We start from the raw sequence: 13,084 nt of genomic DNA, 5'->3' as shown, positions 1-13,084 counted from the left end.
CTGGCTGGGAATGGTTTGGATAATGAAACAGCTACTGAGTGGTGCTGGCCGCAGTACCATCAGTAAACTACACAATAGAGAGCCAAATATCTTGGTGCCAAAGACGAGGCTAAAGCAATTACAAAAAGATGGGTTACACCTGAACCCAAAGGGGTCCAATATTCTAGCAGGTAGGTTTCATAGAGCTGTTAGGGAAAGTTTAAACTAATTTGGCAGGGGGATGGGAACTGGAGTGACAGGACTGAGGAAGGGGAAAACAGAAATAAATCAAAGATAGTGAGCAACAGAGACGATAGAAAGGACAGGCACGATGTGAGGCATCATCACAGCCAGTATGAGTTACAGGGCAATCGAGGCATGGTGCAGTTAAAACAGAAAGCAACAAATACTGGACTGAAAGTGTTATATTTGAATGCACACAGCACAGGAAATAAAATGGACGATCTTGAAATTCAGCTACAGATTGACAAGTATGACGTTGTGGCCATCTCTAAAACTTGGCTAAAGGATAGCTGCCGTTGGGAGTTGAACGTCCAAGAATATACAATGTATCAAAAAGCTAGGTTAGTAGGCAGAGGGAGTGGTCTTGCCCTGTGTTTCAGAAATAATATTAAATCATCAGAAAGGGATGACAGTTCGGAAGGTGTAGAGTCTCTAAGGGTTGAGTTAAGAAAGGGCAAGGGTAAGATAACCCTAATGGCAGTTGTATACAGGCCTCCAAACAGCAGCCGGGATGTGGATTACAAATTATAGCAGGAGATGGAAAAGGCATGTCAGAAGGGCTGTGCAGAGTTTTTAGAGATGCAATTATTATAGGTAAACTACCACAATCATTTTATGGAGCCTCTATTTCCTTAATTTAAAAAAAAGGATCCGACTGAATGTGCATCATATAGACCGATATTCTTATTGAATGTTGATTCAAAAACTTTTTCTAAAATATTAGTATCTAGGTTAGAAAAGGTCTTACCTCAAATTATTTCTGCAGATCAAACTGGATTTATTAAAAATCGTTATTCATCTTTTAATATTAGGAGATTAATAAATATTATTTATACTCCCTCACTGAGAACTCCAGAATGTGTTATTTCATTAGATACTGAGAAAGCTTTTGACAGAGTTGAATGGCCATATTTATTTACCACACTTGAGAAGTTTAATTTTAGCCCGATGTTTATATCCTGGATTAAACTGATATATCATACTCCCTTAGCTTCGGTTTTGACTAATAATCAAAGATCTCCCTTTTTTCGATTATTTCGTGGCATTAGGCAGGGTTGTCCTTTAAGTCTTTTATTATTTGATATTGCTTTAGAACCTTTAGCAATTGCTATTCGAGATTCACCAAATATTTCTGGTATTACTCGTGGGAAAGAGATACACAAGTTATCATTATATGCAGATGATTTAATATTATATATTTCTGACCCAGAAAAATCCTTTCCTGCAACTTCATCCTTGTTGGATAAGTTTAGTAAATTTTCTGGTTACAAACTGAATCTTAATAAGAGTGAACTTTTTCCGTTAAATATGATGGTTCTAAACTATAAAGGTTTACCATTTAGATTAGTTACTGATCAATTTACCCGTTTAGGAGTTAAAATTACTAAGAAGCATAAGGATTTATTAAAGGTTAATTTTATACCCTTACTTGATCAGATTAAAGGTTTGATTACTAAATGGTCACCAATGTTTTTGTCATTAATTGGTCGGATCAACGCTGTTAAGATGATTATTTTACCGAAGTTTCCATATTTATTTCAAGCACTGCCAATTTTTATTACAAAATCTTTTTTTGATAATGTGGATTCAAAAATGTCCTCATACATATGACAGAATAAAAATCTAGACTGGGTAAAAGATACTTACAAAAGCCCAAAAAGGAGGGTGGCTTAGCATTGCCAAACTTTAGATTCTACTATTGGGCGATTAATATTCGTTATTTAAAATTTTGGACATGGAATTGGGACACAGTTTTAAGTCCACAATGGGTTCATCTTGAATGTAATTCGGTTTCAGGACTTTCATTGGGTTCTATTCTAGGAACCCCACTTCCTTTTGACTTTTCTAAATTGGACAAACAAATGGGCTGAATGGCCGACTTCTGCTCCTTTGTGTTACGGTGTTATGGATAACCCAACAGTTAAATATACTCTTCGAATATGGCTTCAGTTCCAAAAATTTTTTGGATTGAATCAATTTATTTTAGCAAGCCCTATTACATCTAACTTTCTCTTTCATCCTTCATTTTTGGATCAAGCATATCTGGTCTGGAAAACAAAAGGTATAATACTTTTTCTGATTTATTTTTAGGTAATTGTTTTATGTCTTTTGAACAATTATCTGATAAATATAATTTACCTAGATCATATTTTTTAGATATTTACAGATTAGAATCTTTTTAAACAACCTTTCCGATTTAATATTCTACTGATATAATGGAAAAAATTTTGGATTTAAACCTTTTTCAGAAAGGTTCAATAGCAATTATTTATAATATGATAAGGAAAATAAATCCAGATGTTTCCAATACAATTAAGAATGACTGGGAAAGGGAACTTAAGCTTACTTTACCTACTGAGAAATGGCAAAAAATTTTCCAACCAGTTAACTCTTCCTCTATTTACATTGGGCTCATATGTCTAAAGATAAATTAGCTCATTATTAGTCTCATATAAACCCTGTATGTTAGTGGTCACCAACCTTTTTAAGCTCAAGATCACCTACCTCGACCTCAGTGAAAGGCAAGATTACCTACTAAATCGTTCAAAGAAAACACAGCTCAGATTGTACTTCCAATTTGAGGCCTTTTATTTGGGCTAAATGTATTTGAATTACACAAAATACTTTTGTCAAACTTTCAAATTTAGTTCAAACAAGAAAACACTGTAACTGGCATATCAAACAGGCCATAGCTGTCTTTCTTTAAGAATATTACAATACTTCACACCTTTAATTCTAAGTTTCATTATTTAGTTTTATTTCAACATGAAAAATAAATGAATAAAAATTGACTGTTGCACTCAGTGTGATGACTGGGGCTGAATACTTTCTGCTAGTTCCCTGAAAAATAACTACAGACAGCCAGTCTGAGACTGTCTGTGAGGTGTCTGTCAGTAAGAGAGCTCTTGCACTTAGATTTAATAATTTTCATCTGTGAAAATGCAATTTCACACAGATAAGTTGACCCAAAGTAGGCACTGACTTTTAGTGCACATGCAGTGAGATAAGGAAACTTCTCCCTGCTGACAAGCCCCCAAATGTCACCGTCCCCTGATCTTGCTTTAAGCTTGATGTCATTTTGCAAATCAATTATTTCCATTTCAGAATCACTTGGCACACCAAATACTTGCTGGAGTTTGGCTGCTATCTATTCTATATCGATCGGCAGAAATGGGTTTGAAATAAATGCAACAATATCTTGCATGATGTTTAACTCCCCAAAACGCCGATCGAACTCTATTGCCAGTTTGTCTAAGTGAGCACAGTACTGCTCAGGGCAAAAAGCATTTTCTTCCGTGATGGCTGCATTTTTTCCAAGTTGGGAAAGTGTGTCAGCCTCTCTTTCTTTAAATTTGAAATCCAAACACCGAGCTTGGCCTTAAACGCATTTACTGTGCTTATCATGTGGGTTAGGTCTTTTCCCATGAGCTCGTTATTAAGTGCGTTTAATTTAGCCATAATGTCTGTCAGAAACGCTAAATCCAGTAGCCACACATCATCTAAATCCAGTAGCTCCCCGTGCTCCTCGTTTCTTGTTGACAAGAAAGTCTTTATCTCAGGCAGCAGGTCAAGAAATCGTTGCAGCCCTTTCCCGCAACTCAACCACCGAACATCAGCATGAAGAATTATTTCTCCGTAAGCAGCATCGAGCTCATCCAATAACGCCTTGAATAAGCGGTGCTGAAGCGCTTTTGCTCGAATCAAGTTTATCAGTTTGACCACCAGTGTCATTACATGAGAAAAGTCCACGACCTTCCCAGCCAAGGCCTGCTGATGAATCACACAGTGATAATCTAGGAAGCTGGTAAAATCGGGGTCATTACAGCACAGTGCTATAAAACCAACGCGCACACTGCGCATTGCTGGAGCCACATCAGTAGTGATTGCCACCAGTTTATGAATGGGGTTGTCATTTTCACGGATATATTTTTTAAACTCATTGTAAATATCCTCACCTCTCGTTCTCTCCTTTAATTGCAAAAGAGTGAGGAAGTCCTCCTTTGTTGTAAAATCCTGGAAAGCCATTCTGACAAATACAACAAGCTGAGCTGTTTGCATTACATCCAGGGATTCATCGAACCGCAGTGAAAAATATTCACAGAGTGACAAGTCCTTTAACACTTGTCGATCCACGTCCTCTGACAGTGACTCCACCCTCTTTGTCACTGTTGCAGGGCCAAGCGGTGTATTACATATTGCGGGTTGATGTCGTTTTTGCTTTTAAAGTCATTAAAAACAGTCTCTGCAGTAATGACCATTGTTTCCTTGAATAAATCGCCAACTGTAAAAGGCTTCTTGTGTTTAGCCAAAAGGTGACTTACACGAAGTGATGCTTCAATAACAGCCTTATTTTGAGCAGCATGTTTTGTGAAAAACGATTGCTGGGCCTTCAACCCCGATTTCAGCTCCTCAACTTTCCTGGCATGAATTGCGCTGTTTGGGGAGTAGGTGTCTTTAAATTCCTGGTGGTTGGTGTTGTGGTGCCGCTCCAGATTCCCACTTTTAGACAGTGCTTGTGTTTGGTGGCACAACATACATACACACTTGTCTTTCACCAAGGTAAATAGAAATTCCTCTTCCCATTCTGGATGGAAGTTGTACATTTTCGCCTTCTTTCGTGGAGCCTCCGCCATGCTAGCTAGCTACCTTGCAGGATATCACGAGTGAGTGCCGTATATTGATGTTTGCGACAGTCTGTACTCTTATCTATTCTAATTGGTCACTTTGATGCAGCACAAGCTACGCTGAAAATGCGCTGCATGGCGGGGGAGCTACACACACATGCAGAAAGAAGAACCCCGCAACCCAGAGACAATCTCTCTACAAATAGTTTTCAATAGTGAAAATATTGCTATATTACCATTATCCTAATTAGTATTACTTATTTTTATAAAGCTCACATTACAACAGTATTTGTGCATTTATTTTTCTTTTTTTTCGGGATCAACTGGGAAAGTCTCAAAGATCGATCAGTCGATCGCGATTGACAGATTGGCGACCCCTACTGTATGTGATAGATGTCATTCTGAAATAGCCTCATTAACTCATATGTTTTGGTCTTGTCCTTTACTGAAGAAATATTGGGACGATATTTTTGATATTATTTCAACTGTCTTGAATATTGATTTACAACTTCATCCTATTACTGCTATCATCATTTGACCTCTTCAGCTTGTCGGATGATTGCTTTTGTTGCTGTAATGGCTAAAAGATCTATACTATTGAATTGGAAAGAGATTAATCCTCCAACTACATTTCATTGGTTTTCTCAAACTATATCTTGTTTAAATCTAGAAAAAATTATAAGTGTCATTTATGACCCATTTATTAAATTTGATGAGACTTGGAGACCATTTATTCAACATTTCCACATGATATAATTTGACCCTTGCCAAATCTATTTTGTGATTTTAATATGTGGGGAGAGGAGTGGAAGTGACTCTATTGATTCTATCTGAGGTATCATAATAGCCCTTTCCTTTTCTTTAGTTTTCTTTTAGTTTGGGTAGATTAGTTTTTTTTTAAAAAAGGGGATATATTTTTTTTCTTTTTCTGTTTTTTTTACGGTATTTTGTATCTTATGTATACCTTTATATATTTTATTGTTAATTGGTGAGATTTTGGGAGGTTTACTAGCTATGTGTTACTTGACTGTATACTTCTATAATATAATTATTAATAATTAATACAATCCCAATCACTCTGTACTTATTTTTTTGTAATGTGTATGATGTTGAAACTAATAAAAAGATTGAAAAAGAAAGAAAAGAAGGGCAATGTCATGATAATAGTTAAGGGATTTTATTATGAAAGTGGACTGGGAAAACCAGGGCAGTACTGGACCTCAAGAGAGAGAATTTGTAGAATGTCTAAGGGATGACTTTTTATAACAGCGTGTTATTGAGCCCACTAGGGGATCGGCTGTACTAGATTGGGTGTTGTTCTATGATCCGGAGGTGATAAGAGGGCTTAACGTTAAGGAACCCTTAAGGAACAGTGATCTAGTTCACTTTGAAGTTTGAGAAGGAGAAACTAAAATTCAATGTGTCAGTATTCCAGTAGAATAAAGGAAATCACAATGGCATTAGAAGGGAAACTGGCCAAAGTTGACTGGAAAGAGACACTAGCAGGAGCGACAGCAGAGCAGCAATGGTTGGAGTTTCTGCAAAAATTGAGGGAAGTGAAGGACAGATATATTCCAAATAAGAAGAAATTTTTGAATGGAAGAAGGACACTATCATGGCTGACAAGTGAAGTCAGAGCCAAAGTAAAAGCAAAAGAGAGGGCATACAAGGAAGCCAAAGCTAGTGGGAAGACAAAGGATTGGGAAGCTTTTAAAAACTTGCAAAAGGAAACTAAGAAGATCATTAGGAATGAAAAGATGAATTATGAAAGGAAGCTAATGACTAATATCAAAGAAGATACTAAAAGCTTTTTTAGGTATATAAAGGGTAAAAGAGAATCAAGGGTAGATATAGGACTAATAGAAAATAACACTGGAAATATTGTAATGAGAGATGCAGAGATGACAGAGGAACTGAATGCGTAGTTTGCATCAGTCTTCACAGTGGAAGATATCTGCAGTATATCAAACATTCAAGAGTGTCAGGGAAGTGAAGCATGTGCAGTAAAAATTATGACTGAGAAGGTGCTTAGGAAGCTTAATGGTCTGATAAATCTCCTGGATCTGATGGAATGCACCCTCAGGTTCCGAAGGAAGTAGCTGGAGAGATTGTGGAGGCATTAACAATGATCTTTCAAGAATCGATAGACTCTGGCATTGTACCGGATGACTGGAAAATTGCAAATGTTACTCCGCTATTTAAGAAGGGTGGGAGGCAGCAGAAAGGAAACTATAGACCTGTTAGCCTGACATCAGTGGTTGGGAAGTTGTTGGAATCAATTGTTAGAGATGAGATTACAGAATAACTGGAGAAACATGATAAGATAGGCCAAAGCCAGCATGGTTTCCTGAAAGGAAAGTCCTGCCTGACAAACCTACTGCAATTTTTTGAGGAAATTACAAGCAGGGTAGACAAAGGATATGCAGTAGATATGGTGTACTTAGATTTTCAGAAGGCTTTTGACAAGGTGCCGCACATGAGGCTGCTTAGCAAGATAAGAGCCCATGGAATTACAGGGAAGTTATTAGCATGGGTGGAGTATTGGTTGATCAGCAGAAAACAGAGTGTGGGAATAAAGGGATCCTATTCTGGCTGGCTGCCAGTTACCAGTGGAGTTCTACAGGGGTCGGTGTTAGGACCGCTGCTTTTTACGATGCATGTCAATGATTTGGACTATAGTATTAATGGATGTGGCTACATTTGCCAATGATACAAAGATAGGTAGAGAAGCAGGTTGTGTTGAGGAAACAGAGAGCCTGCAGAGAGACTTAGATAGTTATAGGGAATGGGCAAAGAAGTGGCAAATGAAATACAATGTTGGAAAGTGAATGGTCATGCACTTTGGTGGAAGAAATAAACGGGCAGACTATTACTTAGATAGAGAGAGAATTCAAAATTCAAAGTGACTTGGGAGTCCTTGTGCAGGATACCCTACAGGTTAACCTCCAGGTTGAGTCGGTGATGCAGAAGGCGAATGCAATGTTGCCATTCATTTCTAAAGGTATAGAATACAAGAGCAGGGACGTGATGTTGAGGCTCTGTAAGGCACTCGTGAGACCACACTTGGAGTATTATGTGCAGTTTGGGGCTCCTTATTTTAGAAAGGATATACTGACATTGGAGAGGGTTCAGAGGAGATTCCCGTGAATGATTCCAAGATTGAAAGTTACTATATGAAGAGCGTCTGGCAGCTCTTGGGCTGTATTCCCTGGAGTTCAGGAGAATTAGGGGCGGATCTCATAGAAACAGTCCGAATGTTAAAAGGCCTGAACAGATTAGAGATGGCAAAGTTATCTCCCACGGTAGGGGAGTCTAGGACAAGAGGGCACGACTTCAGGATTGAAGGACGTCCATTTAGAACAGAGGGTAGTAAATCTGTGGAACTTGTTGCCATGAGAGGCAATGGAGGCCAAATCAGTTAAGGCAAAGATAGATAGGCTCTTGATTAGCCAGGGCACAAAGGGCATGGGGAGAAGGCAGGGGAGTGGGAATGACTGGAAGAATTGGATCAGCCCATGATTGAATAGCGGGCCAGACTCAATGGGCCAAATGGCCTGCTTCTGCTCCTATATCTTATGGTCATCCATCTTTAGCCAAAACCAAAGTGGATAATCCACCTCAGATTCCTCCCAAGATCACTCCCATAAGAGAACCCAATATTCTGTCAATTCGATTCATTTCATAAGATTTCATAAGATTTTGAGAACTGGCCGACAGTTTAGGGCATGCAAAGGGACTAGACACTATCACAACTGTGTTGGAGTACGTGCTGAACCTCTGTTCAAGCCATTCAGTAAGTTACAACACAGCCACCCACCTAAAAAGAAGGAAAATTATCTGTGTTTCTGTTCACTAGAAGCAGGACAGATCTAATCTGGTCAATCTACGTCAGTCTATGATCAATGCTCTGCAGTTATGGAAGGCATCATCAGTCTTGCCATGAAGTGTCATTAACCTGCTCACTGATCCTAGTTTGGGTTTGCTAGGACAACTACACTCGAGCCCTCATCACAGCCTTGATCTCAACATGGAACAAAGTTTCAGGGATGAGGTGAGAATAACTGCCCATTACATCAAAGCTGTATTTGGTCTCAAGGAGCCCTGGTAAAACCGAATTATCTTCAGAAATCAAAATATTCACTGATGATTCAATTTCATGATAGCAGAATATAGCATTAATGGTAAGACTCTTGGCAGTGTGGACAATCAGAGGGATCTTAGGGTCCGAGTCCATAGGACACTCAAAGCTGCTACACAGGTTGACTCTGTGGTTAAGAAGGCATACAGTGCATTGGCCTTCATCAACCATGGGATTGAGTTTAAGAGCCGAGAGGTAATGTTGCAGCTATATAGGACCCTGATCAGACCCCACTTGGAGTACTATGCTCAATTCTGGTTACCTCACTACAGGAAGGACGTGGAAACCATAGAAAGGGTGCAGAGGAGATTTACAAGCATGTTGCCTGGATTGGGGAGCATGCATTATGAGAATAGGTTGAGTGAACTTGGCCTTTCCTCCTTGGAGTGACGGAGGATGAGAGGTGACCTGATAGAGGTGTATAAGATGATGAGAGGTATTGATCATGTGGATAGTCAGAGGCTTCTCCCCAGGGCTGAAACGGGTAGCACAAGAGGGCATAGTCTTAAAGTGCTTGGAAGCAGGTACAGAGGAGATGTCAGGGATAAGTTTTTTTTAAGCAGAGAGTGGTGAGTGTGTGGAATGGGCAGCGGGCGGTGGTGGTGGAGGCGGAAACGATAGGGTCTTTTAAAAGATTCCTGGATGGCTACATGGAATTTAGAATAATGGAGGGCTATGGGTAAAGCCTTGGTAATTCTAAGGTAGGCACATGTTCGGCACAGCTTTGTGGGCCGAAGGGCCTGTATTGTGCTGTATGTTTTCTATGTTTCTATGTTTCATTTACAATTCCTCAGCGAGTGAAACAGACCACATTTACACGCAGCTACAACACGTTGTCCTGATCCGACCACGGCCAAGAAAGCCCAGTAGTGCCTCTACTTCCTCAGGAGAATAAAGAAATTTGGCACATTGACATCGAGCCCTACCAATTTTTATCAATACAACATAGAATGCATTCTTTTTGGATGCATAACAGCCTGGATGGCAACTGCTCTGTAACAAGAAACCAAACCAGCCTCCCCTCCATGGACTCCGTCTATACTTCTCACTGTCTCAGTACAGCAGCCAGCATAACCAATGACCCCATTCTGTCTTCTCCCCTCTTCTATTGGGCAGAAGATACAAAAATTGCCTGAAAGCACACAGCCACCAGGCTCAAGGACAGTTTAACCCCATTGTTAACAGAACAGAACCCCTTGTCCAATAAGTTCGGCTCTTGACCTCGCAATCCCCGTCATTACGATCCAGCATTGGTTGATAATCCGCACTGCTCTTTCTCTGTAGCGTTTACACTTCATTCTGCATTGTTTTACCTTGTTCGACTCAGTGTACTGTGTAGTGATTTGGTCTGGATGAATAGTGTGCAAGGAAAGCTTTTCACTGGATCTTGGTACATGTGACAATAATAAACCAATTTGAATAAACCTTCATTTATTGGCCAGTAACTGGCTAGTAACATTCAGGTCAGAAACTGGCCATCAACAGTATACTTTCAACATTTAACATGTAGAACTGGGCTGAGAAGTGGCAGATGGAGTTCAACCCAGATAAGTGTGAGCTGGTTCATTTTGGAAGATCAAATGTGAAGACAGAATACAGTATTAATGGTAAGACTCTTGGCAGTGGGGAAGATCAGAAGGGTCTCGAGGTCCGAGTCCAGAAGACACTCAAAGCTGCTGCGCAGGTTGACAGTTTTGCTAAGAAGATATATGGTGTGTTGGCATTCATCAACCATGGGATTGAGTTCAAGTGCCGTGAGGTAATGTTACAGCTATATATGACCTTAGTTAGACCTCTCTTGGATTACTGTGCTCAGTCCTGGTCACCTCACCACAGGAAGGATGTTGCCTGGGTTGGAAGTCATGCCTTACTTGGCCTTTGCTCCTTGGAGCGACGGAGGATGAGAGGTGACTTGAAAGAGGTGTATAAGATGATGAGTGGCATTGATCGTGTGGATTGTCAGAGGCTTTTTCCCAGGGCTGAAATGGCTAACATGAGGGGCATAGTTTTAAGGTGTTGGAAAAAGGTACCGAGGGGATGTTGGGGTAAGTTTTTCCACACAGAGAATGGTGGGTGCATGGAATGCACTGCCGGTGCAGTGGTGGAAGCGGATACAATAGGGTCTTTTAAAAGTCTCTTGGATAGGTACATGGAGCTTAGAAAAATAGAGGGCTATACGCCAGGGAAGTTCTAGGCAGCTTCTAGAGTAGGGCCTGTAATGTACTGTAGATTTCTACGTTCTAGACCATGAAATGTGCACCCAAGGATGTGCTGGAAGCAGCCGTGTTCAATTCCTGCCACTGTCCACAAGGAGTTTGCATGAGACTGCGTGGGTTTCCCCAAGGTGCTCCGGTTTCCTCCCACATTCCAAACAAGTGCAGGTTGGTAAGTTAATTAACCACTGTGTGCTGAGTTGTAGAAACTGGGGATTGAAAAGAGAATAGTTCACAAGAAACAAGATGGTGCCATGTTATGGTCTCCATTGAGGTGGTGGCTCAGTCTTAGAACATAGAACAGTACAGCACAGTACAGGCCCTTCAGCCCACAATGTTGTGCCGACCCTTAAACCCTGCCTCCCATATAACGCCCCCCCCACCTTATATTCCTCCATATACCTATCTAGTAGTCTCTTAAATTTCACTAGTGTATCTGCCTCCACCACTAACTCAGGCAGTGCATTCCACGCACCAACCACTCTCTGAGTATAAAACCTTTCTCTAATATCCCCCTTGAACTTCCCAACCCTTACCTTAAAGCCATGTCCTCTTGTATTGAGCAGTGTTGCCCTGGGGAAGAGGCACTGGCTGTTTTCTTGATCGCTGGGATGGCTTTGGGGACAGAGAGGAGAGTTAGGGGTCAGGCTAGGATTTAGTGACAGGAATGTGGGGAGGGAATAGTAGACAGGCCAGTGGCCAGTCCTTTAAACATGCATTACTCTGCTGCACGTTCAAAGGACAGTGACACAGACATGGGACATCCATGTTCTACTGTCAGCCGACAGATCAGCTAGGACAAGGAGCAGTCACCTCTCCACCCCTTGGTCATCGATGGATTCCAGAATCACAGTTCCTGCGGCCAAGAGGCACAAAGGGCTGGTGAGCCTTTAGGTACACGAATTGTCAAGACTGGAGTTTGAGGCCTAGTGTTCAGAGTCCTGTTACCACAGACATCCCATCTCTCCCGGAAATTCCAGGAGTCTCCCGCATATGAATAGTGGCTCCCTGATGCCCGCAAATTATATACAATATCACGGAAATCAATTTTTTTGAGAGCGAGCGAGAGAAAGCAAGAGGGAGCGGGACAGCGACCACAAGAGAGCGCGCGCAAGAGAGCGAGAGCGCGAGAAAGCAAGCAAGAGTGCGATAGAGAGCAAGAGAGAGAGAGCACGAGCACGAGAGAGAGAGAGAGAGAGAGAGAGAGAGAGAGAGGGAGCACACGCGAGAGAGAGGGCGGGTGAGAGGGAGAGAGGGCGAGAGAGAGCACAAGAGAAAACAAGAGCGAAAGCAAGCGAGAGAGAGAGCGCGTGCCATGGCAGAGTGTTACAAAAAAATATAAAACATATGTCACCCCAGACTACACTAAAGTGTACCCCTGTCTAATAGGGGTCAAAATAATGACAGCGTTGCTCGCTGCACTGTTTGCAACAGTGAGTTTTCTACTGCCCATGGTGGGTTGAGACTGTAAAAGACATGTTGAGGTGAGTTTAACAGGTGTCATTTGTTCATTAGCATAGCTAATGTTATTTAAACTAGCTGGCCAGCTGCTAAGGAGCTACTCTATTGCAGACATCCCACCTCTCCCGGAAGTCTCCCGCAAATTGATGGTGCTATCTCCCTGAAGTCAGTTTTTGCACGGGGGGGATGTCTGTTACTAGCGAGTCTGGAGTTTGAAGCCTAGTGTTCAGAGTCCTGTGAGCAGAGAATCCAGAGTTTGAGGCCTCATGTTCAGGTTCCTGTGAGCAGGGAGTCCAGAGTTTGAGGCCTCATGTTCAGGTTCCTGTGAGCAGGGAGTCCAGAGTTTGAGGCCTCATGTTCAGGTTCCTGTGAGCAGGGAGTCCGGAGTTTGAGGCCTCATGTTCAGGTTCCTGTGAGCAGGGAGT

At 41.2% G+C, this 13,084-nt stretch overlaps 1 protein-coding gene across 12 annotated transcripts in view; it reads right to left on the bottom strand.

Moving 5' to 3' along the window:
- Positions 1 to 13,084, bottom strand: part of depdc5 (DEP domain containing 5, GATOR1 subcomplex subunit) — a 250,444-nt gene that overhangs the window by 223,540 nt on the left and 13,820 nt on the right. The gene's annotated exons all lie outside the window — the stretch shown is intronic.

The sequence above is a fragment of the Mobula hypostoma genome, chromosome 23, assembly GCF_963921235.1.
Source record: "Mobula hypostoma chromosome 23, sMobHyp1.1, whole genome shotgun sequence".
NCBI lineage: Eukaryota > Metazoa > Chordata > Chondrichthyes > Myliobatiformes > Myliobatidae > Mobula > Mobula hypostoma.
The sequence above is the reverse complement of the archived record's forward strand: the minus strand, read 5'-3'. Positions and strand labels throughout refer to the sequence as shown.